General features: G+C 52.0%; 1 long non-coding RNA gene and 1 pseudogene across 4 annotated transcripts in view; both read right to left on the reverse strand.

The window, feature by feature from the left end:
- Positions 1–26,899, reverse strand: part of LOC139226873 (uncharacterized) — a 284,995-nt gene that overhangs the window by 55,544 nt on the left and 202,552 nt on the right. The gene's annotated exons all lie outside the window — the stretch shown is intronic.
- LOC139227343 (U2 spliceosomal RNA) lies at positions 9,455–9,657 on the reverse strand (annotated as a pseudogene).

Raw genomic sequence — 26,899 nt, forward strand, 5'->3', positions numbered from 1 at the left:
GGCCACCTTCAGCATATGTGCAAAAGACACCTGACTCGCCGTGTGGCTGAGGAGATGATAGAGGCTCCATTTTCCAGCGAGGAGCAGGCAGAAGATGATGAGGTTTTGTTTGGACTGTATACGTGTACCGACGGTTCGGCCCCGGTGATTACGGAGGTCAAGATTAACGGCGTCCCAGTGAGAATGGAAGTGGGCACTGGATCGGGTCCGTCGTTGATAAGTCAGGAATCCTGCAGCCTCAGCCTCCACAGACGAGCAGACCCTGGAAGAGCAGTTGTCCAAGTGCGGGCTGATCGTTGAGGTGTGAGCCGGCGACGCGCTGCGGGCGATGAACGGGAGGTCCATCGATGGCCGACACGTCCGGGGGGTGGGCCCACGCGGAGGAAGAGTTGGGCGGCAGTCACGGCTACGGTGGCGGCCGGGATAGCGGCGGCGGTGGTGTTGGCTGCAGGATGGGCGGCAGTTGCGGGGACAGCGATAGGAGCGGAGGCTACGGCGGCAGGTACAACTCGGGAGAATGCGACAGCTAATCGGGTGGGTGCAGGAGCCAGAGCGGAGGATGCGGCAGCAATCACGGAGGCCGTTCTCACAGGGACTATGACGGATCAAATTCAAAGAGCCAGATTCAAGATCGGATTGTTTTGCCCGTTTTCCTTCCTTCCTTTCTTCTTTATTCCTTCTATTCCAGAGAGTTAAAACGTCAGGTCAGCGAGCTCAAGATGGTGGCGAGCCTCGTGGCAGCAGAGCTCTGCAGACAAAGGCAAGCAGTACAACTAAAATGGCGGCGCCCAAGGGAAGCCTCGTGGGAACCACAAGATGGCGTCTTAAAAGGGAAATGCACCCGGGAGCCTTAAAAGGGCCTTACATCGTTGGCGGTCCCCACAAAAAGACTTTTGTAAGGCAAGAGCGAGACTAAATGTGTAATGTGATTTGTATGATGAAGTGATTTAGGATAAGAGTTGATATTTTGAAGCTGAATGGTTACTGTGTTTAAAATGATGGATATGAATGATTTACGAAAAGAGTTAATACCACGAAGTACAAGTAAATGGGTTAATGGATCCGTGACTAGCATGCCTAAGGGGCCAATGCGATTTTCAATTTTACGTGATTCATGCAAGGGTTCAGCGGCTGCAGATGAGCCGCGAAGGCGACTACTGAGAACAGAGGCAACGCACTAGTTGCGATACCCTGTCTCAGCGCAGCCCATTACCTCGGGCGAAAAGAGGCAGTACTCTGCCACCGTACCTCACCCAGTGGAGCTGGGATTAAATAACTGTTCAGTGCACCTGCAACCTTTTGACAGAACACCTGTACCACATATCATATGTACCATACAAATGTACTGTCTATGTATACCTGCTTTCTGTTGGAGGTTATACTCGTGTACTTCATCACCCATGTAAGGACTGCTAATACCACGTGCCTGCACCGGATCGCTAGCATAATCTCCACATGGGGGGGAAGTGGATGGTCACTGACTCACTCACAAACCAACCAGGACAAACAAGGCCGGGGTCACCGGCGCAATGGCTTTTGGAACTGGGGGGGGAGGGGTTATGTATTGTCCAGGTACATTAAATGTGTAAGTACAATGGTGCGCCACAGAGGGCACTGTGGTGGGAGACCTGGAAGTACCTGCGAGACAGAGTATAAAAGGCTGCCCACCACACCTGAGGGGCACTCTGGAGTTACACAATAAAAGACTACGGTCACAGCAGTTACTACAACACCAGACCGTGTGGAGTCAGTGATTTGAGTGCAACATACATCAGAGTCTGTGTGAATTGATATTGGTATATCGCACATTTCCACCCAGTGATGATTATGTACATTCTGCCCTCCAGTACATCTTGAACTCTCAGTTCTGACCTTACTTGCCTGAAGTCATGAAAATTAAATAATTTAAATTCTGTGCATACATCAGAGCGAAATCTAATCACCTTGGGATCTTTTGCCCCCCACCTTAGCCCCTGGGAAATGTGTGTATGGACACACATACAGCCTTGGTGTCGCCCCTCCCTCGCGTTCCCCGGGACCCTCAATTACCCTGCTCCGCGCACTTGCTGGATGTGATGGTGGAGGAGGCAGCGGAGAGGGGTTTAAAGAAGATGGTTTGACCTGGGGGGTTGTTGGGAGGAAGAGGAGGGTCCCAGTGAGGAGAAAACTTTCTCTCGGGTTCTCCCATGCCCCAGCCCTGAACCTGCATCTTTCTCTCGTTTTGCTACGCTCTCCCCTCATGCCCTCTCCGAGCTCATCCTGTCCATGGGACCCACTTCCTGCTCCCTCGACCCTATTCCCACCAAACTGCTGACCACCCAACTTCCTTTTCTGGCTCCCATGTTAGTTGACATTGTTGACGGTTCTCTCTCCTCAGGTACTGTCTCCCTCTCCCTCAAATCTGCCGTCATCACCCCTCTCCTCAAAAAACCCACCCTCGACCCCTCTGTCCTTGCAAACTACCCCATCTCCAACCTCCCTTTCCTCCATAGTCCTTGAACGTGTCGTCGCCTCCCAAATCCATGTCCATCTTTCCCGGAACTCCATGTTTGGACCTCTCCAATCCGTCTCCACCCCTGCCACATTACTGAAACAGCTCTCATCAAAGTCACCAATGACATCCTTTGTGACTGTGGCAAAGGTAAACTGTCCCTCCTGGACCTGTCTGCAGCCTTTGACACAGTTCACCACTCTATCCTCCTCCAACGCCTCTCCACCATCGTCCAGCTGGGTGGGACTGCACTCGCCTGGTTCCATTCTTATCTATCTACTTGTAGCCAGAGAATCTCCTGCAATGGCTTCTCTTCCCACTCCCACAGCGTTACCTCTGGTGTCCCCGAAAGATATATCCTTGGCCCCCTCCTGTTTGTCATCTATATGTTGCCCCTTGGCGACATCATCTGAAAACACACTGTCTGGTTCCACATGTAAGCTGACGACACCCAGCTCTACCTCACCACCACTTCTCGCGACCTCGCCACTGTATCTAAATTGTCAGACTGTTTGTCCAACATCCAGTCCTAGATGAGCAGAAATTTCCTCCAAATAAATGTTGGGAAGACCCAAGCCATTGTCTTCAGTCCCCACAACAAACTCTGTTCCCAAGCTATCGGCTCCATCCTGCCCCCTGGCAGCTGTCTGAGGCTGAACCACACCATTTGCAACTTTGGTGTTATATTTGACCCCGAGATGAGCTTACGACCACACATCCGCTCCATCACTCAGTCTTAGTTCCACCTCGTAACATCATCCGACTCCGCCCCGCCTCAGCTCATCTGCTGCTGAAACCCTCATCCGTGCCTTTGTTACCTTTAGACTTGACTGTTCCAATGCTGTTCCATCTTCCATCCTCTGAAAACTTCAGCTCTTCCAAAACACTAACCCATACCCTAACTCGAACCCAGTCTAGTTCACCCATCACCCCTGTGCTCGCCATTGGTTCCCGGTCTGACAATGCCTCAATTTTAAAATTCTCACCCTTGTTTTCAGATCTCTCCATGACCTCGCCCCCTCCCTATCTCTGTAACCTCCTCCAGCCCGACAACCCTCTGAAATCTCACCACTCTTCCAATTCCGGCCTCTTGTGCATCTCCGATTTTAATCGCTCCACCATTGGCGGCCGTGCCTTTAGCTGCCTGGGCCCCAAGCTCTGGAATTCCCTTCCTAAACCTCTCCGTCTGTCTACCATACTCCTCCTTTTAAGACCTACCTCTTAAAACCTACCTCTTTGACCAAGCTTTTGGTCACCTGCCCTAATTTCTCCTTATGTGGCTCGGTGTCAAATTTTGTTTTATAATACTCCTGTGAAGCACCTTGGGATGTTTTATTATGTTAAAGGCACTATATAAATACAAGTTGTTGTTGTTGTTGTGAGGGGGGTGGGGGTGTTTAAGGTCAAGATGCAGTGTTAGAAAATGATCTGTCAGCACCTTTCGTCGCTGACACAGTGCCTGAATCGACCTTGGACTGTTTGTTTGTGGCTGACTGACAGACTAACAAATGGCTCACTCCTCGTTGCTGTCATCCAGCACCTTAATGATCGAGTTGGCGATTAATTTCTCCGCCCCAAGCTCGCTCTTAGCTGCACATCTATCTGCAACACCAGGTGTCCCTGTCCTGGCCTCAGCGTTGCATATCTTCCCTCCCCCCCCCCACCCCCCCACGTCTCTCAGTCACTCTCATTTCCAGTTGATTCTAATCACCAGTTTAAAACCACAGGAAAGACAGCCTTGTATTCTGGAGTGCTGGAAATGTCAGGAGATTCCATGTTCCCGAGTTGGCCAATGCTTAAAGATTTCAGCTGCAGGAGAATTCCTTCACATACTAGGAATTACCCTGACTGTTATATTATGCAAATGCAGGAGCTAGTTTGCACACAGCAAGATCCCACAAATAGCAATGCAGCAATTGACCAATTGATCTGATTGTGATGTTGGTTCAGGATGGGGCCTCAGTTTAACATCTGTAACAGTAGGCCCAAAATTACTGTCACGAAAAATAGGAGCGTGTTTACCTTACTGGGCGTCACCACACTACTGGGATTGAATCATTCCTGGAACGCCAATGTGATCAAATACAGGAGATACAAATTCTGAATTGGAGGGAAAAGAGGGGAAATTGGCCTGAGTAAAAATGGGCCATTTCTCCCCGAGTGTGTTTCAATACCTGACCTCTGTGTAACCTCTCGTTTTCCCATTCATTTAACTTAAGACAAATGTAGATATGAGCGCACTGGGTGTACAGCTGGTGTGGTCATCCATCGCTACATGGAGCCTCATTCTCCTCCGCCAATAAGGCCGATTCTCATTACATGCTCAGAACTGCAAGGTTTCACTGCCTCCGGGACTGTCTGTACACAATTGCTCTAACATGTGCTGTACCTGCCCTGGGAGTGTTTGATGGGACAGTGTAGAGGGAGCTTTACTCTGTATCTAACCCCGTGCTGTACCTGCCCTGGGAGTGTTTGATGGGACAGTGTAGAGGGAGCTTTACTCTGTATCTAACCCTCTGTATCTGCCCTGGGAGTGTTTGATGGGGCAGTGTAGAGGGAGCTTTACTCTGTATCTAACCCGTGCTGTACCTGCCCTGGGAGTGTTTGATTTCCATCCCTCACTAAGCTTAAATTCACCCCAATAAAAAGTAATAAAAGAAGTTTTTGGAGAATCATTTCATGGTGTGGTGAGGATTGGCTTATCAGGGACCAAGGTCTGCTGGGGGGCAGTGGTTGGGGTTGGATCAGGTTTGTTTTTTGCAGAAAAAGGGAAGTTGAGGTGACATTGGAAGTTTACTAATCCATAAAAGGAGCAAAACAGGAGTGAGAAGGGAAGTCATGGCAACTACTGGATGCAAAGGGGAGTTGAGTTATGTAATCAGTTTGAGGGTGATCCGGTTAAACAGGATCAAGAGCCTGTTGGATGTTTTGTGGAGAGAGAAGGGTTTGAGGAGAGGGTGGGCTTTTTCAGTGTGTCTGACCCTTGTCCCTGTTGTTGTCGTTCAATAAACATCACTAAAACAGATTATCTGGTCATTATCACATTGCAGTTTGTGGGAGCTTGCTGTGCATAGATTGGCTGCTGCGTTTCCCACATTACAACAGTGGCTCCACTCTTTTTAAAAAAAAATGTTTTAAGTACTTAATTGGCTGCGAATGGCTTTGGGAAGTCCTGAGGATGTGAAAGATGCTACATAAATGCAAGACTTTCTTTCCCTCGGTTGGTTGAGTGGTGAACGGAGTGATGGGGCCATCAGCCGAGGTGGTGACGATGGAAACGTGAGTTTCCTGGGAGGCAGCCACTCAGTGCAATGGGTGAATACAGCGTCTCGGAGCTGTCCCTGAAGAGCAAGGTGGTCCTGAGTAAGGATCGCCACAACATCTAGGCACTCCGCTTCTCCCCAGATGCTAAGGAACTGGCGGTGGGCTTTGGGAATGGTGCGGTCCAGGTACGGGACCATCAAACTGCCACCTTCCACAAACCCTGTGCACATCCCTGCTCCCTGACACAGCACCCACACACATCCCCACTCTCTGCATTTACACAATGATCAGCTTGGAGCCTGTACAACAACAACAGCTTCCATTTATATAGCACCTTTAACGTTCCAAGGTGCGTCACAGGAGCGATTATCAAACAGAATTTGACACCGAACCACATCAGGAGATATTAGGGCAGGTGACCAAAAGCTTGGTCAAAGAGGGAGGTTTTAAGGAGCTTAAAGGAGAGAGAGGCGGAGAGGTTTAGGGAGGGAATTCCAGAACTTGGGGCCTCGGCAGCTGAAGGCCTGGCCGCCGATGGTGGGGCGATAATAATCGGGGGACGCGCAATCAATGGAAAGAAAAGCCATGGAATAATTTGAGAACCTGTTGGGTGGCGTGACCTTGCTGATCCGTACTCTCCTTCACACCAAACGTCAGGATTTCACTTCAGCATTCAGCGTTTGACACATAGTTCCAGTTGTCAACATTTTCTGATATAAATCACAAGGTTAAAGTTCCCAGGGTCACTCCAGAATGCCACTGGGCAATGTTTAGAATCTTGATCACAGAACAACTATACGTACAGATCGAGCAGACCAGGGCTAGGAGACCAGATGGAGTTTAAAATTAGGAAGGGGTTGGATAGGGTGGATGTGGAGAAACCGTGTCCACTTGTGGATGAGTCCAGAACAAGGGGCATAAGTATGAGATAGTCACCAACCGCTGGGACAGTGTAGAGGGAGTGTTTGATAGGACAGTGTTAACAGGGTTGGAGACCCCTGAAGTAACGTTTGGCTTTTTCTGTGCCAGCTCCTGAAGCCAGAGAGTGGGAAGTTGAAGAAAGGTGTGTTTGTCGGACACGCCCCCAAGTGCCTCTCCCATCGCCCGGGCCAACACAGTCTGCTGTTTATGGGCAGTGCAGACAGCAATATCAGGATCTATGATATGGAGCTGGCCTTCGATTCTGTCACCATCGCAGGTAATGATAAAAGGTGCACAGTACAGCACCCCGAGGCCCACTGACAACCCTGTCACCGCCCAAGGCACTGACTCTCCTAAACTGGCATCCTGCAGGAAACCAGCAATAACTGGGGCCTTCACTTAACTCGAGCTCCCAAGTTACTTATCCGCCTCCCCCTCCAAACCCTGTGATGCAGCCATCACAGCCTGTAACTCACTCTCAGGTATCCGTTAGTCTGTATATAACCCCCCCCCCCACCCGGAACCCCTCGATTATACCCCAGCCTGTAACTCACTCCCGGGTATCTTGCCCTATATATAAACCCCGTGAAACCCTCGATTAGATTCCAGCCTGTAACTCACTCCCGGGTATCTGTTATTCTATATATAAACCCCCCCCCCCGAACCCCTCGATTATACCCCAGCCTGTAATTCACTCCCGGTTATCTGTTATCCTATATATAAACCCCCGAACCCCTCATCTTATTGGACAGACACAGCCAAAAGCAGAGGACTAGACCAATATACCAGCACTATTAGCTGTGGATGTTTATGCATTTGGTAGCTGACAATCCCAGGGCAGATCCAAGGCGTCCCAATGAGCAAGTCACTGACAGGACGAGAGCAGTATTACCATTGTGCCACTGGATGACATTAACGCACCCCATTCACAAAGCACAGTGCTCCCTACAGCCAGAGCAGCAGCACTGCATGAAATGGGATTCAGCCAAGACTGCTTTGATGTCAAAGAAAGGGAATTCGGGCGGGGCGTGTGACGGTGGGGTGTGTGACAGGTGTGTGACGGGTGGGGTGTGTGACCGGTGTATAACGGGCAGGTTGTGTGACGGGTGTGTAACGGGCGGGGTGTGTGACGGGTGGGGTGTGTGACCGGTGTATAACGGGCAGGTTGTGTGACGGGTGTGTAACGGGCGGGGTGTGTGACAGGCAGCCGATCCGCCTTCACCCATCAGTTTCTCCAGTTTGAACGATTGATCGGGTCGCTGTTGACATCCAGTGGGATCCTCGTGTCCGTTAGGAGATGGTTGCTCCCCCCCCGACAGCAGAACCAGCCAGGCAGGGAGAGAGATCACCAGACATGGAAACATAGAAACATAGAAAATAGGTGCAGGAGTAGGCCATTCAGCCCTTCTAGCCTGTACCGCCATTTAATGAGTTCATGGCTGAACATGAAACTTCAGTACCCCATTCCTGCTTTCACGCCATACCCCTTGATCCCCCTAGTAGTAAGGACTTCATCTAACTCCCTTTTGAATATATTTAGTGAATTGGCCCCAACAACTTTCTGTGGTAGAGAATTCCACAGGTTCACCACTCTCTGGGTGAAGAAGTCTCTCCTCATCTTGGTCCTAAATGGCTTACCCCTTATCCTTAGACTGTGACCCCTGGTTCTGGACTTCCCCAACATTGGGAACATTCTTCCTGCATCTAACCTGTCTAAACCCGTCAGAATTTTAAACGTTTCTATGAGGTCCCCTCTTATTCTTCTGAACTCCAGTGAATACAAGCCCAGTTGATCCAGTCTTTCTTGATAGGTCAGTCCCACCATCCCGGTAATCAGTCTGGTGAATCTTCGCTGCACTCCCTCAATAGCAAGAATGTCCTTCCTCAAGTTAGGAGACCAAAATTGTACACAATACTCCAGGTGTGGCCTCACCAAGGCCCTGTACAACTGTAGCAACACCTCCCTGCCCCTGTACTCAAATCCCCTCGCTATGAAGGCCAACATGCCATTTGCTTTCTTAACCGCCTGCTGTACCTGCATGCCAACCTTCAATGACTGATGTACCATGACACCCAGGTCTCGTTGCACCTGCCCTTTTCCTAATCTGTCACCATTCAGATAATAGTCTGTCTCTCTGTTTTTACCACCAAAGTGGATAACCTCACATTTATCCACATTATACTTCATCTGCCATGCATTTGCCCACTCACCTAACCTATCCAAGTCACTCTGCAGCCTCATAGCATCCTCCTCGCAGCTCACACTGCCACCCAACTTAGTGTCATCCGCAAATTTGGAGATACTACATTTAATCTCCTCGTCTAAATCATTAATGTACAGTGTAAACAGCTGGGGCCCAGCACAGAACCTTGCGGTACCCCACTAGTCACTGCCTGCCATTCTGAAAAGTCCCCATTTACTCCTACTCTTTGCTTCCTGTCTGACAACCAGTTCTCAATCCACGTCAGCACACTACCCCCAATCCTATGTGCTTTAACTTTGCACATTAATCTCTTGTGTGGGACCTTGTCGAAAGCATTCTGAAAGTCCAAATATACCACATCAACTGGTTCTCCTTTGTCCACTTTACTGGAAACATCTTCAAAAAATTCCAGAAGATTTGTCAAGCATGATTTCCCCATCACAAATCCATTTTTTTTTTTTTTTAATTTTTCATTGCCAATCTTTCCAATTCTTTGTCAAATCACAAACGCCAGAGGTCACCTTGCACACATCAAGGATCACTCTGCGCCAATGCTCTTAGCTAAAAGGCCTAGAGCCACTGCACCGTTCCTGGAAGTACTGCAATACCAGGTTCGTGCCATGGAGGTGGATGGGTCAGGTCCCCCACACACCACCTATTTCCAAAAAGCATAGGAGAACCACCTTCCTGATCCAGGGAGAACCACTTTGGGGTCATGGTTACTCCCCTGTCAGGTCAGTTACGCATGATCTTAGCCAAAAGGCTTCACAAATCCATGCTGACTTGGACCAGTCATGTCACCATTTTCCAAATGCGCTGCTATGACATCCTTAATAATTGATTCCATCATTTTACCCACTACTGAGGTCAGGCTGACCGGTCTATAATTCCCTGTTTTCTCTCTCCCTCCTTTTTTAAAAAGTGGGGTTACATTGGCTACCCTCCACTCAATAGGAACTGATCCAGAGTCAATGGAATGTTGGAAAATGACTGTCAATGCATCTGCTATTTCCAAGGCCACCTCCTTAAGTACTCTGGGATGCAGTCCATCAGGCCCTGGGGATTTATCGGCCTTCAATCCCATCAATTTCCCCAACACAATTTCCCGACTAATAAAGATTTCCCTCAGTTCCTCCTCCTTACTGGACCCTCTGACCCCTTTTATATCCGGAAGGTTGTTTGTGTCCTCCTTAGTGAATACTGAACCAAAGTACTTGTTCAATTGGTCTGCCATTTCTTTGTTCCCCGTTATGACTTCCCCTGATTCTGACTGCAGGGGACCTACGTTTGTCTTTACTAACCTTTTTCTCTTTACATACCTATAGAAACTTTTGACATGGACAGCACTTGAATGCTAGATGTGTGGGAGATGAGTATCGGGAAAGGTTGGACTGGAACCTGCTGGGAGGAGAAAAGACCGAAGGAAGGGCGGGAGTGGGTGAAGAGATATGGCAATGTTGGAACATAGGAACAGGAGGAGGCCATTCAGCCCCTCGAGCTTGTTCCCAGATTCAATGAGATCATGGCTGATCTGTATCTTAACTCTATCCATCCACCTTGGTTCCATAACCCTTAATACCCCAACCCAACAAAAATCTATCACTCCCCAGTTTTGAAATTTTTGATTGACCTCCAGCCTCAACATCTGTTTTGGGAGAGTGTTACGTTTACAATAACTCCACAAGACGGTATATCTTCAGTTCAAACTGTTATGACCTTGGTCTCTTTATTGTAACCCCAGATTGAGGAGGCAACATGGTAGACTGCCTTTTATACCTGCTCGCCCAGGGTGTGCAGGTGACCCTTGGGTCTCCCACAGGTGCGCCCCCGGTGGCAAGTCTTACACATTGGTATTGTTTACATACGTAACACAGAGAGTTCCAGATCCCCACTGCCCTTTGTGTGAAGAAGTGCTTCCTGACACACCCCTGGGCCTGGCTCTAATTTTAAGCTTTACGCCCTCTTGTTCTGGACTCTCTCTTCTATCCCCCCCCTCCCCCAAACACCAGAGGGAATAGTTTCTCTCCATCTACCCAGTCAAGTCCTTTTAATCATCTTAAACCACTCGATTAGACCACCCCTTTAACCTTCTATACTCGAGGGGATACAGGCCCAGTGTGTGAAACCTGTCCTCGTGATTAAACCCTCCTAGCCCTGGGAATGTCCAATGGATCTTGTTGTGCTTCCTGGCCTCTTGTTTAGGATAAGGGGTAGGCCATTTAGGACTGAGATGAGGAGAAACTTCTTCACTCAGAGAGTTGTGAACCTGTGGAATTCCCTGCAGCAGAGAGTTGTTGATGCCAGTTCATTGGATATATTCACGAGGGAGTTAGATGTGGCCCTTACGGCTAAAGGGATCAAGGGGTATGGAGAGAAAGCAGGAAAGGGGTACTGAGGGAATGATCAGCCATGATCTTATTGAATGGTGGTGCAGGCTCGAAGGGCCGAATGGCCGACTCCTGCTCCTATTTTCTATGTTTCTATGTTTTTGGCCCGTCCTTCACAATATCCTCTGGTGTGAGGTACTCCTAGATCCACAGATTCTCAACGGCATCTAAACTGCCCCGGTTGTGGAGAGGGAAGATCGGTGTGGATTCCCTGACCTCTCCACCACTACCAATATTTCACACTTTCACACTGCAGGGCAAGGTCAGCAGGTATTCGTCCCTGAGAGAGGGAGCTGGACCGGTTCCTGACTGGGGTAGAGATCGCGTCGTATCGAAGATCAGTGTCCATAAAGATAATCCTCCGTCTGTGTCATCTCCGGGACCGATGTCCATTGCCTGAGGGGGTCGGGGAGGAATTCTCCAGAGAATATTTCCCCTTAATGGCCCTGGATATTATTTATTTTGCCTCTCCCAGGAGATCACATGGTGACGGGGGAGGAAGTGTCCGGATGCTCTGGTCATTGTAGTGTGGGGCAGGCTTGACTGACCGGCCAATTGTTTCCTGCCGGTCAGTCTGGTGTGCTGGCAGTGCGATCCTGTGTGGTGTGTGTTTGTGGTGTGACAGTCTGGGCTCCCCCTGCTCTCTCTTTCCCCCTCTCTCCCTCCCCCCTCTCTCTCCCTCCCCCGTCTCTCTCCCTCACCCATCTCTCCCCCTCTCTCCCTCCCCCGTCTCTCCCCCTCTCTCCCTCCCCCGTCTCTCCCTCTCTCTCCCTCCCCTGTCTCTCCCCCTCTCTCACCACCTCTCTCTCTCTCCCCCCCTCTCTCTCTCTCTCCCCCCTCTCTCTCCCTCTCTCTCCCCCCCCTCTCTCCGCCTCTCTCTTCCCCCCTCTCTCTCCTCTCTCTCTCTCTCCCCCCCGTCTCTCCCCCTCTCTCACCACCTCTCTCTCTCTCTCACCACCTCTCCTCCTCTCTCTCTCCCCCTCTCTCTCTCCCCCCTCTCTCTCCCCCCTCTCTCTCTCTCCCTCCCCCATCTCTCTCCCTCCCCGTCTCCCTCCCCCATCTCACCACCTCTCTCTCTCTCTCCCTCTCTCTCTCTCCCCACCCTCTCTCTCCCCGCCCCTCTCTCCCCCCGCCCCCTCTCTCCCCCACTCTCTCCCCCCCCTCTCTCTCTCCCTCCCCCATCTCTCCCCTTCTCTTACCACCTCTCTCTCTCTTACCACCTCTCTCTCTCTTCCCCCCCCCCTCGCTCTCTCTCTCCCCCCCCCCCCTCTCTCTCTCTCCCCCCTCTCTCTCCCCTCTCTCTCCCCCTCTCTCACCCCCCGGTCTCTCCTCCTCTCTCACCACCTCTCTTTCCCCCCCCCCCCCCACTCTCCCCCCTCCCCCCTCTCTCTCTCGCCCCACCCCCCCTCTCTCTCTCTCTCTCTCTCTGTTCCCTCTCTCTCTCTATCCCCCTCTCTCTCTCTCTCTCTCTCTCTCTCTCAGATGTACAGCATATACAGAGCTCCCGACTTCTCATCCAGCGATGACCTGTCACTGACCAGTGGCCACACGAGCCGCATCTTCGCCCTGAAGTTGCACCCAGACGCTGATCATCTTTTCCTCACCGGTGGCCGGGCTCCTGCTGTTCCTGTCACACGCCACACCAATATCTGATGGATTCTGGCCAGTTTTGTGGATCTGTGTCCATGGGCTAAAGTGCCCCAAACTCGGAGTCCTGACGACCCACACAGGAGAGGTTCATTCTGCACTACAGCCTGGATTTAATCCCAGACCACTGGGCTGATATAGGAATGTACCAACCCACTGCATCATGGAGCTTATTGGCCAGTTTACAGTGTCTTCCCATCTTGAATCTAACTAATGATTAACCAAACTAGAAAGAAAGACATGCATTTCTACAGCACCTTTCTCCACCTCGGGACCACTCAAAGCGCTTTACAGCCAATGAGGTACTTTTTGACGTGTAGTCACTGTTGTAATGTGGGAAACACGGCAGCCAATTTGCACACAGCAAGCTCCCACGAAGAGCAAATTGATAATGACCAGATAATCTGATCCAGTGATGCTGGTTGTGGGATAAATATTAGCCCCAGGACACGGGGAGAACTCTACTGATCTTATTCAAATAGTGCCGTGAGATCTTTCACATGCACCTGACAGGGCAGACGGAGCCTCAGTTTAACGTCTTATCCGAAAGAGGGCACCTCCGACAGTGCGGCGCTCCCTCAGTACCGCCCCTCCGACAGCGCGGCGCTCCCTCAGTACCGCCCCTCCGACAGCGCGGCGCTCCCTCAGTACCGCCCCTCCGACAGTGCGGCGCTCCCTCAGTACCGCCCCTCCGACAGTGCGGCGCTCCCTCAGTACTGCCCCTCCGACAGTGCGGCGCTCCCTCAGTACTGCCCCTCCGACAGCGCGGCGCTCCCTCAGTACTGCCCCTCCGACAGCGCGGCGCTCCCTCAGTACTGCCCCTCCGACAGTGCGGTGCTCCCTCAGTACTGCCCCTCCGACAGTGCGGCGCTCCCTCAGTACTGCCTCTCCGACAGTGCGGCGCTCCCTCAGTACTGCCCCTCCGACAGAGCAGCACTCCCTCAGTACTGCCCCTCCGACAGTGCAGTGCTCCCTCAGTACTGCCGCTCCAACAGTGCGGCGCTCCCTCAGTACTGCCCCTCCGACAGTGCGGCGCTCCCTCAGTACTGCCCCTCCGACAGTGCGGCGCTCCCTCAGTACTGCACTGAGTGGGTCTGGACAATGTGCTCAAGGTGGGCTAGAACCCTGAACCTTCTGACTCAGTGGCTGAGATACACTGACGGTGACAGATATAAGCAGTAGCACGGTGAGAGGGCGGTTTCCTGGCTCGTCTCCTTGCCTCTTCCCAGTTTAACAGTTTAACTGTCCAGAGCGCAGTTCGGAACAGCTGGAACCACGGGGGTGGGGGGAGAGAAACGAGATGCCAAAATTAATCAGCTCCATTTCCCGCTGCTTGCGATGCTGAGCCAAGTCCTGTCCTCGGACTGAGACTGATGCACCTTCCGATTCTCTCTCTCTCCTGTAGGTCAGGTCCGGGACAAGCGGGTGGCGAATGGGGCTCGGAGAGCAATCAGTGGGCCACACATCTGTGGATCCAGCATCAATATCCAGGTCAGCGGCGATCGTAGCTTGCAGTGTGCTTCACACACTGGACCACGTGAGAGGGAGTGTGTGAGGGAGCTGGATTAACATCAGTACAGATACAGTCAGTAACACAGGGTGCTGGGGGAGAGGGGTTACTGAGTGACAGTGTGAGGGAGCTGGATTAACATCAGTACAGATACAGTCAGTAACACAGGGTGCTGGGGGAGAGGGGTTACTGAGTGACAGTGTGAGGGAGCTGGATTAACATCAGTAGAGATACAGTCAGTAACACAGAACTCCAGCATCAACAGCTTTTGGGGGAGAGTTCCAGATTCCCACTGCCCTTTGTGTGAAGAAATGCTCCCTGACCTCCCCTACTGATGGGCCTGGCTCTAATTTTAAGGTGATGCCCCCTTGTTCTGGACTCCCCCCACAAGAGGGAATAGTCTCTCTCTATCCACACTATCAACTCCTCTAATCGTTTTAAACGCCTCGAGTCGATCGCCCCTCAACCTTCTATACTCAGAAATACAGGCGCAGTCCGTATTTTTTACCCCGGGACCATTCTGGGGAACCTGAGCTGTTCCCCTCCGAGGCCGATGTACCCTCCCTGGGGGGTGGGCCCAGGACTGACGCAGTGACTCCGGATGGGGGCTGACCCGAGCTCTGTACAACTGGAGCATCACTTCCTCCCCCGAGATAAAGGCCCACATTCCATTAGCCTTTTGATCGATTTTGTAGCTCGGTTTTAGTGATTTCTGTACTTGGACCCTAAATCTCTCGGCTCCCCCAGACTTCCCAGCTACTCCCAATTCAGAAAATACTCTGGTCAGTCTTGGATCCAAAGTGGGTGACATCACACTTGCCCACACTGAACCCTATTTTCCACAGTTTTTCCCACTCATTGCCTGTGTCCATGCTCCTTGTAACTTTCCGCTCCCGTCTGCATTTACTGTCTGTGTGTGTCTCTCCTCCCTTGTTCCTACCACTTTCTCTCTCTCTCTGCGCTGTCTTTCTTTGTTTCTCTCCCTGTACCAGTGAGTTTCAGCCTGTCTCGCTCTGTCTGCCTCTGTTTCTTTGTGTGTGTCTCTCTTTCATTCTCCCTTTTGCTCTCTTTGTCAATCTTCGCCTGTCTGCTGTCTGCATGCCTGCCTGCCTGTCTGTCTGTGCACGCCTGTCTGTGTGTGTGCACCTGCCTGTCTGTGTGTGTGCACCTGCCTGTCTGTGTGTGTGCACCTGCCTGTCTGTGTGTGTGCACCTGCCTGTCTGTGTGTGTGCACCTGCCTGTCTGTGTGTGTGCATCTGTCTGTCTGTGTGTGCACGCCTGTCTGTGTGTGTGCATCTGTCTGTGTGTGCACCTGTCTGTGTGTGTGCACCTGTTTGTCTGTCTGTGTGTGTGCACCTGTCTGTGTGTGTGTCTGTGTGTGCATCTGTCTGTCTGTGTGTGCATGCCTGTCTGTGTGTGTGCATCTCTGTGTGTGCACGCCTGTCTGTGTGTGCACCTGTCTGTGTGTGTGCACCTGTTTGTCTGTGTGTGCACGCCTGTCTGTGTGTGTGCACCTGTCTGTGTGTGCGTCTGTCTGTCTGTGTGTGCACCTGCCTGTCTGTGTGTGTGCATCTGCCTGTCTGTCTGTGCACGCCTGTCTGTGTGTGTGCACCTGTCTGTGTGTGTGCACCTGTCTGTCTGTGTGTGTGCACCTGCCTGTCTGTGTGTGTGCATCTGTCTGTCTGTGTGTGTGCATCTGTCTGTCTGTGTGTGCACGCCTGTCTGTGTGTGCACCTGTCTGTGTGTGTGCACCTGTTTGTCTGTCTTTGTGTGCACGCCTGTCTGTGTGTGTGCACCTGTCTGTGTGTGTGTCTGTCTGTCTGTGTGTGCACGCCTGTCTGTGTGTGCATCTGTCTGTGTGTGCACGCCTGTCTGTGTGTGCACCTGTCTGTGTGTGTGCACCTGTTTGTCTGTCTGTGTGTGCACGCCTGTCTGTGTGTGTGCACCTGTCTGTGTGTGTGTCTGTCTGTCTGTGTGCGCGTCTGTCTGTCTGTGTGTGCACCTGCCTGTCTGTGTGTGCATCTGTCTGTCTGTCTGTCTGTGCACGCCTGTCTGTGTGTGTGCACCTGTCTGTGTGTGTGCACCTGTCTGTCTGTCTGTGTGTGCACCTGCCTGTCTGTGTGTGTGCATCTGTCTGTCTGTGTGTGCACGCCTGTCTGTGTGTGTGTATCTGTCTGTGTGTGTGTATCTGTCTGTGTGTTGTGTGTGTGTATCTGTCTGTGTGTGTGTGTCTGTCTGTGTGTGTCTGTCTGTGTGTGCACCTGCCTGTCTGTGTGTGTGCACCTGCCTGTCTGTGTGTGCGCATCTGTCTGTCTGTGTGTGCACGCCTGTCTGTGTGTCTGTCTGTGTGTGTCTGTCTGTGTGTGTGCACCTGCCTGTCTGTGTGTGTGTGCCTGTCTGTGTGCACACATGTGCCTGTGTGTGTCTCAAAAAACGATATTTCTGCAGCTAGCTTGCAGATTTGGGCAGGATTTGATCCCTGACTAACTCAATAATGCTGGGGCAGTCACCCCACACTTGAATAAACAGTGGAATGCATCCAACAAACGCAGACTGGAGAATGTTACCATAAATCTTCCCGATTACAGCAGCAGGAAGAGGTGATGGAAGAAAGGATGTTACCGCAGGTGTTGGGCTGTGACGGGAATAGTCCCAGGGTCCTGTCGCGGGAAGCACAGGGGAACAAATTGGTGAGGGGTCCTGGGCCGCTTGCCCGGCCTTGCAGCTGTGGGACCTACGCAATGTGATGGTGGAGACACGGCCAATTCCTTTATGCCGTGCTCTTGTTGTTCGGACGCGGTGATCGCCCGTGGCACCGGAACCAACAGCACTCCTGTCGTCTGTCTCAAAACTCAGGAGGTGGGTGATCGGGGGATCACGGCACTGGGGGTGGGGCGGGGGGCTATGGGTTACACACGTCCTGTCATCTTGCACATCACAGAACGAGCTTTCAGAGACGCTCCTTACATCAGCAAGTGTCACTGATTGAGTTACTTTCAGGACATCGTCAGTAATGGTCCCTACAGTCAATATCTGGCAACACGGCACTTGGACAACAGGTCGGAGGCAGGCAGCTCGAGCCAGGGCACTGAAACAAAGACTTGCATTTCTATAGTGCCTTTCACAACCTCAGGACAACTCAAAGAGCTTTACAGCCAATGAAGTACTTTTTGGAGTGCAGTCACTGTTGTAATGTAGGAAATGCAGCAGCTAATTGGTGCACAGCAAGCTCCCACAAGCAGCATGTGACATATCATCTGTTTTAGTGATATTGGTTGAGGGAGAAATATTGGCACCAGGACACCGGGGGTAACTCCCCTGCTCTTCTTCCAAATAGTGCCATGGAATCGATTATGTCCCCCTGAGAGAGCAGACGGTTTAACGTCTCATACGAAAGACGGCACCTCCGACAGTGCGGCACTCCCTCAGTACTGCCCCTCCGACAATTCGGGGCTCCCTCAGTACTGCCCCTCCAACAGTGCGGGGCTCCCTCAGTACTGCCCCTCCGACAGTGCAGGGCTCCCTCAGCACTGCCCCTCCGACTGTGCGGCGCTCCTTCAGTATTGCCCCTCCGACAGTGCGGCACTCCCTCAGTACTGCCCCTCCGACAGTGCGGCACTCCTTCAGTATTGCACTGGAGTGTCAGCATGGATTATGTGCTCAAGTCTCTGGAGTGGAGAGTTCTGCCACCTTAATTTTGCCAGGAATTCCCAGGTTTACCCTGGACTGATTTTGTGGACACTGCTGGATTTCTGCAGCCTGGACAGTTCTGGTCTGAATGTATCTGGTCTGAAAGATCCTCTCGGAATGAGCGATCACAGTATGGTTGAATTTGTAATACAGATTGAGGGTGAGGAAGTTGTGTCTCAAACGAGCGTACTATGCTTAAACAAAGGAGACTACAATGGGATGAGGGCAGAGTTGGCTAAAGTAGACTGGAAACAGACTAAACGGTGGCACAATTGAGGAACAGTGGAGGACTTTTAAGGAGCTCTTTCATAGTGCTCAACAGAAATATATTCCAGTGAAAAAGAAGGGCGGTAAGCGAAGGGATAACCAGCCGTGGATAACCAAGGAAATAAAGGAGAGTATCAAATTAAAGACCAATGCGTATAAGGTGGCCAAGGTTAGTGGGAAACGAGAAGATTGGGAAAATTTTAAACAACAGCAAAGAATGACTAAAAAAGCAATAAAGAAAGGAAAGATAGATTACGAAGGTAAACTTGCACAAAACATAAAGCAGATAGTAAAAGCTTTTACAGATATATAAAACGGAAAAGAGTGACTAAAGTAAATGTTGGTCCCTTAGAAGATGAGAAGGGGGATTTAATAATGGGAAATATGGAAATGGCTGAGACCTTAAACAATTATTTTGCTTCGGTCTTCACAGTGGAAGACACAAAAACCATGCCAAAAATTGCTGGTCACGGGAATGTGGGAAGGGAGGACCTTGAGACAATCACTATCACTAGAGGGGTAGTGCTGGACAGGCTAATGGGACTCAAGGTAGACAAGTCCCCTGGTCCTGATGAAATGCATCCCAGGGTATTAAAAGAGATGGCGGAAGTTATAGCAGATGCATTCGTTATAATCTACCAAAATTCTTGGACTCTGGGGAGGTACTATCAGATTGGAAAGCAACTAATGTAACACCTGTTTTAAAAAGGGGGCAGACAAAAGGCAGGTAACTATAGGCCGGTTAGTTTAACATCTGTAGTGGGGAAAATGCTTGAAGCTATCATTAAGGAAGAAATAGCAGGACATCTAGATAGGAATAGTGCAATCAAGCAGACGCAACATGGATTCATGAAGGGGAAATCATGTTCAACTAATTTACTGGAATTCTTTGAGGATATAACGAGCATGGTGGATAGAGGTGTACCGATGGATGCGGTGTATTTAGATTTCCAAAAGGCATTCGATAAGGTGCCACACAAAAGGTTACTGCAGAAGATAAAGATACGCGGAGTCAGAGGAAATGTATTAGCATAGATAGAGAATTGGCTGGCGAACAGAAAGCAGAGAGGCGGGATAAATGGGTCCTTTTCGGGTTGGAAATCGGTGGTTAGTGGTGTGCCACAGGGATCGGTGCTGGGACCACAACTGTTTACAATATACATAGATGACCTGGAAGAGGGGACAGAGTGTAGTGTAACAAAATTTGCCGATGACACAAAGATTAGTGGGAAAGCGGGTTGTGTAGAGGACACAGAGAGGCTGCAAAGAGATTTGGATAGGTTAAGCGAATGGACTAAGGTTTGGCAGATGGAATACAATGTCGGAAAGTGTGAGGTCATCCATCTTGGGGGAAAAAAAACAGTAAAAGGGAATATTATTTGAATGGGGAGAAATTACAATATGCTGAGGTGCAGAGGGACCTGGGGGTCCTTGTGCATGAATCCCAAAAATTTAATTTGCAGGTGCAGCAGGTAATCAGGAAGGCGAATGGAATGTTGGCCTTCATTGCGAGAGGGATGGAGTACAAAAGCAGGGAGGTCCTGCTGCAACTGTACAGGGTATTGGTGAGGCTGCACCTGGAGTACTGCGTGCAGTTTTGGTCACCTTACTTAAGGAAGGATATACTAGCTTTGGAGGGGGTACAGAAATGATTCCGGAGATGAGGGGGTTACCTTATGATGATAGATTGAGTAGACTGGATCTTTACTGGTTGGAGTTCAGAAGGATGAGGGGTGATCTGAGAGAAACATTTAAAATAATGAAAGGGATGGACAAGATAGAGGCAGAGAGGTTGTTTCCACTGGTCGGGGAGACTAGAACTAGGGGGCACAGCCTCAAAATACGGTGGAGTTAATTTAAAACCGAGTTGAGAAGGAATTTCTTCTCCCAGAGGGTTGTGAATCTGTGGAATTCTCTGCCCAACGAAGCAGTTGAGGCTAGCTCATTGAATGTATTCAAGTCACAGATAGATAGATTTTTAACCAATAAGGGAATTAAGGGTTATGGGGAGCGGGCGGGTAAGTGGAGCTGAGTCCAGGGCCAGATCAGCCATGATCTTGTTGAGTGGCGGAGCAGGCTCGAGGGGCTAGATGGCCTGCTCCTGTTTCTAATTCTTATGTTCTTATATAACGTACAGCTGGGCAGGAAATGCAGTCCGTGGCCCAGGAGCCTGCTCGGCTTCTGTGTAAGGATAACTGGATGGTCAGCCTGAGGTGACAGGACCTGGAATTCCAAGTGAAGCCCCTTGGAGATTGTCCATTACCTACCGTTGTGTCTGAAGGATTCAGATGTTGTGGGATGACCATAAGATTCGGGAGACATTGAGCCCCAGCTCCCTGTGCTGTCTTAAGTCCGAGGCTTCCCCTCAATACAGGAATCTCGACACACACACACCCAACACTTGGCTCATTCACACTGGGCGCTGGGAGAGAGACTGCGCAAAATGAAATGTGTATTTTAGAAAGCGACCACTGGTGAAAATCAGCCCCAATTCTGGCACCACACTTTAGGGAAAGATGGTAAGGCCTTGGAAGAGGAGATTTACTAGAACGGTACCAATGATGAGAGACTGGAGAAGCTGGGTTTGTTCTCTTTAGAACAGAGAAGGTTGAGGGGAGATTTGATGGCGGTGTTTAAAAGTATGAAAAGTTTTGATAAGGAGGAACTGTTTCCAGTGGCAGGAGGGGCAGTAACCAGAGGACACGGATTTAAGGTCATTGGCAAAAACACCAGAGGCGAGATGAGGAAACATTGTTTTACGCAGCGAGTTGTTACGATCGGGAACGCGCTGCCTGAAAGGGTGGTGAACGCAGATTCAGTCGGAGCTTTCAAAAGGGAATTGGATAAATAATTGAAGGGAACATTTTGCAGTGCAGTGGGGAAAGAGCAAGGGGAGTGGGACTATTTGGATAGCTCGACTAAAGAGCCGATACAGGCACGATGGGCCGAATGGTTGTCTCCTGTATCATTCTATGATTCTCTGAAAACTTGCTTCGGGGACACAGTGACATCACTCACGAGCAATATGGTCACAGATACTTTCCTGATACAATTTTTACATCATCACGATGTCTCTCAAGTGTAAGTGATCGCCCGACCAGAGCAGAACTCTCCTGTATCTTGTACCCAGAACATCAGAATTAGGAGCAGGAAGAGACCATTCAGCCCCTCGAGCCTGCTCCGCCATTCAATAACATCAAGGCTGATCTTCTACCTCAACTCCATCTTCCTGCCCGATCCCCATATCCCCTTCATTCCCTTAATATCCAAAAATCTAGACTCCCCAATATGTATGTTTCAATGAGATCACCTCTCATTCTTCTAAACTAGAGAATTTAGGCCGAGTCGACTCAATCTCTCCTCATAGGACAACCCCCCCATCCCAGGAATCAGTCTGGTGAACCTTCGTTGCACTCCCTCTATGGCAAGTATATCCTTCCTATGGTAAGGAGACCAGAACTGTGCACAATACTCCAGGTGTGGTCTCACCAGGGCCCTGTATAATTGCAGTAAGACGTCTTTACTCTTATACTCAAATCCTCTTGTAATAAAGGCCAACATACCATTTGCTTTCTTAATTGTTTGCTGTACCTGCATGTTAACTTTCAGTAATCTACTTCAGCCAACTCGCCCTTCGTATCTAGAAACATAGAAATGTACAGTGCAGGAGGCCATTTCGGCCCATCGTGTCCGTGCCGGCCGACAAAGAGCCGCACGGCCCTTGGTCAGCAGCCCTAAAGGTTACATATAAACCCATGAACAGTGAGGGAAAGGCAAAGAGCACCCAGCCCAACCAGTCCACCTCACACAACTGCGACACCCCTTATACTGAAACATTCTACACTCCACCCCAACTGGAGCCATGTGATCTCCTGGGAGAAGCAAAAACCAGGTAAAAACCCAGGCCAAGTTAAGGAGAAAAAAATCTGGGAAAATTCCTCTCCAACTCATCCAGGCGATCGAAACTAGTCCAGGAGATCACCCTGGCCATATTCTATTCCCTGCAGTACTTACCATTATATCTGCGCCGTCCAACAAAAGGTCATCCAGTCTAATCCCAATTACCATCTCTAGGTCTGTAACCCTGCAGGTTACTGCACTTTAAGTGCCCATTCAATCATCTCTTAAAAGTGGTGAGGGTTTCTGCATCCACCACTCTTCCAGGCAGCGAGTTCCAGATCCCCACAACCCTCTGCATAAAGAAGCCCCCCTCAAATCCCCTCTAAACCTTCCACCAGCTACCTTAAAACTATGCCCCTCGTAATAGACCCCTCCACCAATGGAAATAGGCCCTTACTATCCAATATGTCCAGGCCTCTCAATATTTTGTGCACCTCGATGAGGTCTCCTCTCAACCTTCTCTGTTCCAATGAGAACAAACCCAGCCTATCCAATCTGTCCTCATAACTAAGATTCTCCATTCCAGACAGCATTCTGGTAAATCTCCTCTGCACACTCTCTAGTGCAATCACGTCCTTACTATAATACATCGACCAGAACTACACGCAGTACTCCAGCTGTGGCGTAACCAAAGTATTATACAATTTAAGCATAACCTCCCTGCTCTTATATTCTATGCCTCGGCCAATAAAGGCAAGCATTCCGTATGCCTTCTTCACCACCTGGTCTGCTACCTTCAGGGATCTGTGGACCAATTGTGGAGCTTTGGAGGCGTGGCCTATTCAGTTGGAGCTCTGTTGCTGTGAGAGAAGGAGCTACCTGCTTTGCTCCTGTCTGGGAGGCCTAGAGTGAGCCCTGTGAAACAGCCCAGGAAGAGGAGGAAGGGGCTGGCTTACTACAATTCAACATCCCGAGGGAGAGGTGGAGAGCAGAAAATTTATCAACTTATTACTACTACAGAGAGTTGGAGAGAGGGGGAAAAGAACAACCTGAGAAAACACCATCCAGTGTGGAAGGAGGGAGAGCCATTTCTACAATCTTCGACAGGTGGGTGTGTTTTGGTGCATTCCCCGAAAGACTTTGTTGTATCGGTGGGGGGAGGAAAGAAGACCATCTCGAGGGCCGGAACATCGCGGGGGGTGTGTGTGTGTGGGGGTCTTGCTTACAGCTAGGCCCCACACACCACTGAAGCACCCCCCCCCCCCATTGCCTAGCTGGAGCTACCTGGCTGAAGTATTACTAATCACCCTATTTAACATCGTTGGGAGTGTGTGCCTAGGTGGCTCCAGCTGCCCCAGGTGAAGACATCTTCTCCCCCCACCCGAAGACCATCTACAAGGACTGTGTCTTGTTTTTTTCCATCATCTGGGGAGTGCACCCCAGAAAAACGCCCACCCATCGCTGTGAGGGGAAACCTGCCCTCGCAGCTTCCCGCTTTTCCCCCCCCCCCACTCTCTCTGTCTCTCCCCTCTCTCTCTCTGAGAGCCCCTTTCCTCCTTAAATTAAAGTTAATTAAGACAACTGAGCAGAGGGAGCAAGGCCCCTCCCCATTCGTTAACTAGGCGAGAGGTGTGCCCCATTAAGAGCTCCCTCTACTCAAAACACCAACGAGGCCAATTAAAGACCATTAAGGCCTGTGACTTTGGGGTGGGTGTAGCCCTTAAAGGGACCCCGTGATGGCGACCCCATCCACACCAGTGGCAGGCCAGCTAAGACGTACGCGCAGGCGGCGTCCACATCCACAGCACCTCCTGCTGCCCTGCCACCATTTAGACTTATAACAAAAAAACACGGGGTCAAGAGCTACACTCACCCCACAATGAGCATTGAGGAGTGCGTGCGGGCGATGGCTGGGGTAGTCGGCCCCTCGGTCATTGTCGCGGCCTCCAAGATGTCTGGGAAGGCTGTATTCTTCCTGGGGTCGGAGCGGGCGGTGTCCCTGGCCCTTGAAAAGGGGCTCACGGTGGGCGGGACATTCCTGCCGGTGGACCCTCTCGAGGCCACCGCGCAGAGGATCATCATTTCTAACGTCCCGCCCTTTGTTCCCGCTGGGCTCCTCCTCCCTCACCTACACCAACTGGGGGAGGTAAGGTCGGGGATTAACCCCATACCGCTCGGCCTCAGGGAGAGCAGCCTGCGCCACGTGTTCTCCTTCCGCCGCCAGCTCTTTGTCCGGCTGGCGCGGGAGGAGACGACGGAGGGTAGTTTTAATGTGGTGCACGAGGGGACTGCCTACCGCGTCTTCTGGACGTCGGACGGCGTGCGGTGCCATGCCTGCAGGGAGGTGGGGCATGTTCGCAAGAACTGCCCCGCCTCTAGGGCCGCCAAACCACCGAGGGCGGCCAAGGCTGGCGCCGCTGCCACCCCTCCCCCTATTTGCGTCCGCGTGCCGGGAGCTGTAGGTGCGTGGGCATCGTCGGGGGCCTTTGTTTTCACGGCCTCCGGCGGGGGGGAGGGAGAACGTCCGATCGGAAAGAAGGCGCGGAGGAAGGCGAAACATCTCGAGGCGGGTCCCCTCAGTGTGCCAGACAGCTTGAACACCGCGCTCAGCCCAACCCTGTCACCGGCGAGCGCGGGGTGCCCTGAGCCCGTGCCCGAGCCCTTGACCAATATCACAGAGGGGCTCGGGCGCGGGCAAGAAAAGAAAAAGGGGGGAGTGGAACGGGAGGCCTCGGCAGACATGGAGGTCTCCCTGCCTCCGCGCACCCCCAGGAACAAAAGGAGGCGCCGCTCCAATGAGGCGAAGGGGGAACAACATCCCTCCGCGGAGGAGTCGGTGCCGCCGCGTGTCCCGCGTCCCCTACCAGCGCCCCCAAACTGCGCCGTAGGCAGGAGGAATCTGTCCCCGGGGAGGGTGAGGCAGTCGAGGCTGCCCAGCCTCTGCCTCCTGGGGATGGCGTGGAAGATCTGCCTGTCGTGGGGGGCGTGGGGCCAGCGGAGGAATGCGTAGCCGCCGGGTCGAGCGTCCCGGGGACTGAGGTGGGCGGGGCCGAAAAGGCCGAACCTGAGCCCGCCCAGCTATTAACCAACTTCCCCCGGGAGTCGCTCGACTCGGCAGAAACTGAAAATGTTAATAATTTTACAGAACATCCACACGCTGGGCCGGGGGGTGGCGGCGAGGAGGGGGAAGAACACCAACCCTCGCCCCCTACTTTGGAGCTGGGGTACTTGGTGGACCTGGAGAATTTCTTTGACTGGGTCTCTCCGTGTTCCCTGGCTCCTGGGGCGGAGGAGGAACCCCTTCCGCTGTCGCTTCCCGACCCAGCACCACTTTTAAAAGAGTCCAGTGGAGACTCCTCTGCCGATGATCCTGGGGGTGGGATCGGGGCGGAGCCAGGGTCGGATGGAGCGGCCGGGCCGTTTGCCGTACCTCGTGCGGTCGACGGGTCGGCTGCTGGCGGCGACCTCCCGGAGGGAGATGGGGACTCGGTGGGGGACGAGGGTGAGGCTATAGTGGGACGTGGGCAAGGCTCACATCCGCATCTTCTGTCAAGAGTACGCGAGGGGGTCGACCAAGAGGCGGGCGGCCAGGTCGGGCACCTAGAAAAAGAGGTGCCCGACCTGGAATCCCGTCTTGGTCAAGTCGTCGAGGACCCGGCCCTGCGGACGGTGTACGAAGCGAAGAAGGCCGCGCTGAAGGACCTGCAGCTCGTCGGGTCCCGAGGCGCGTTCGTGAGGTCGCGGATCCGGTTCCTGCGGGATCTGGACCGCGGCTCCCCCTTCTTCTACTCGCTGGAAAAAAGGCAGAGTGTCCGTAAGCAGCTCTTGACGCTGCTGGCCGACGACGGCTCTCTCGTCTCGGATCCGGAGGGCATCAACAAGAGGGCCCGTGAATATTACGGGGCTCTGTTCTCTCCGGATCCGTCCAGCGAGGAAGCGCGTAGAGTTTTGTGGGAGGACCTGCCGAAGGTCAGCCCGGAGGGCGCCGAAAATCTGGAAGCTCCGCTAAGCTTGGCGGAGCTGACCGGTGCCCTCGACCGGCTCTCGAGGGGAAAATCCCCGGGGCTGGACGGGTTGACCGTGGAGTTCCACAGGGCGTTCTGGGACGTCCTGGGGGGCGACTACGCGCGGGTCCTGGGGGAAAGTCTGGCGACTGGGGAGATGCCCCTCTCTTGGCGCAGGGCAGTCATCGTCCTGCTGCCTAAGAAGGGCGATCTCCGCCTCCTTAAGAACTGGCGCCCGGTCTCCCTCCTCAGCACGGACTACAAAATCTTCGCCAGGGCGATGTCTGCTCGCCTTGGCGACGTGCTGGACCACATGATCCACCCCGACCAGTCCTACACGGTCCCGGGCCGGACAATCCACGACAACATCCATCTGGTCTGGGACCTCATACATCATTCCCAGCCGGCTGGTCTGTCGGTCGCCTTCCTATCCCTCGACCAAGAGAAGGCGTTCGACAGGGTGGATCACGACCATCTTTTCGGAACTCTGCGCGCTTTCGGGTTCGGGACGCATTTCGTCGCCCGGATCCGACTTTTGTACGCCGCCGCGGAGTGTCTGATGAAGGTTAACGGGTCCTTGACGGCGCCCCTTCGCTTTGGGAGAGGGGTGCGCCAGGGATGCCCCATGTCCGGCCAGTTATATGCCGTTTGCGTGGAGCCTTTCCTGCGCCTCT

Source organism: Pristiophorus japonicus, chromosome 16 (assembly GCF_044704955.1).
Source record: "Pristiophorus japonicus isolate sPriJap1 chromosome 16, sPriJap1.hap1, whole genome shotgun sequence".
Classification (NCBI taxonomy): Eukaryota; Metazoa; Chordata; class Chondrichthyes; family Pristiophoridae; genus Pristiophorus; species Pristiophorus japonicus.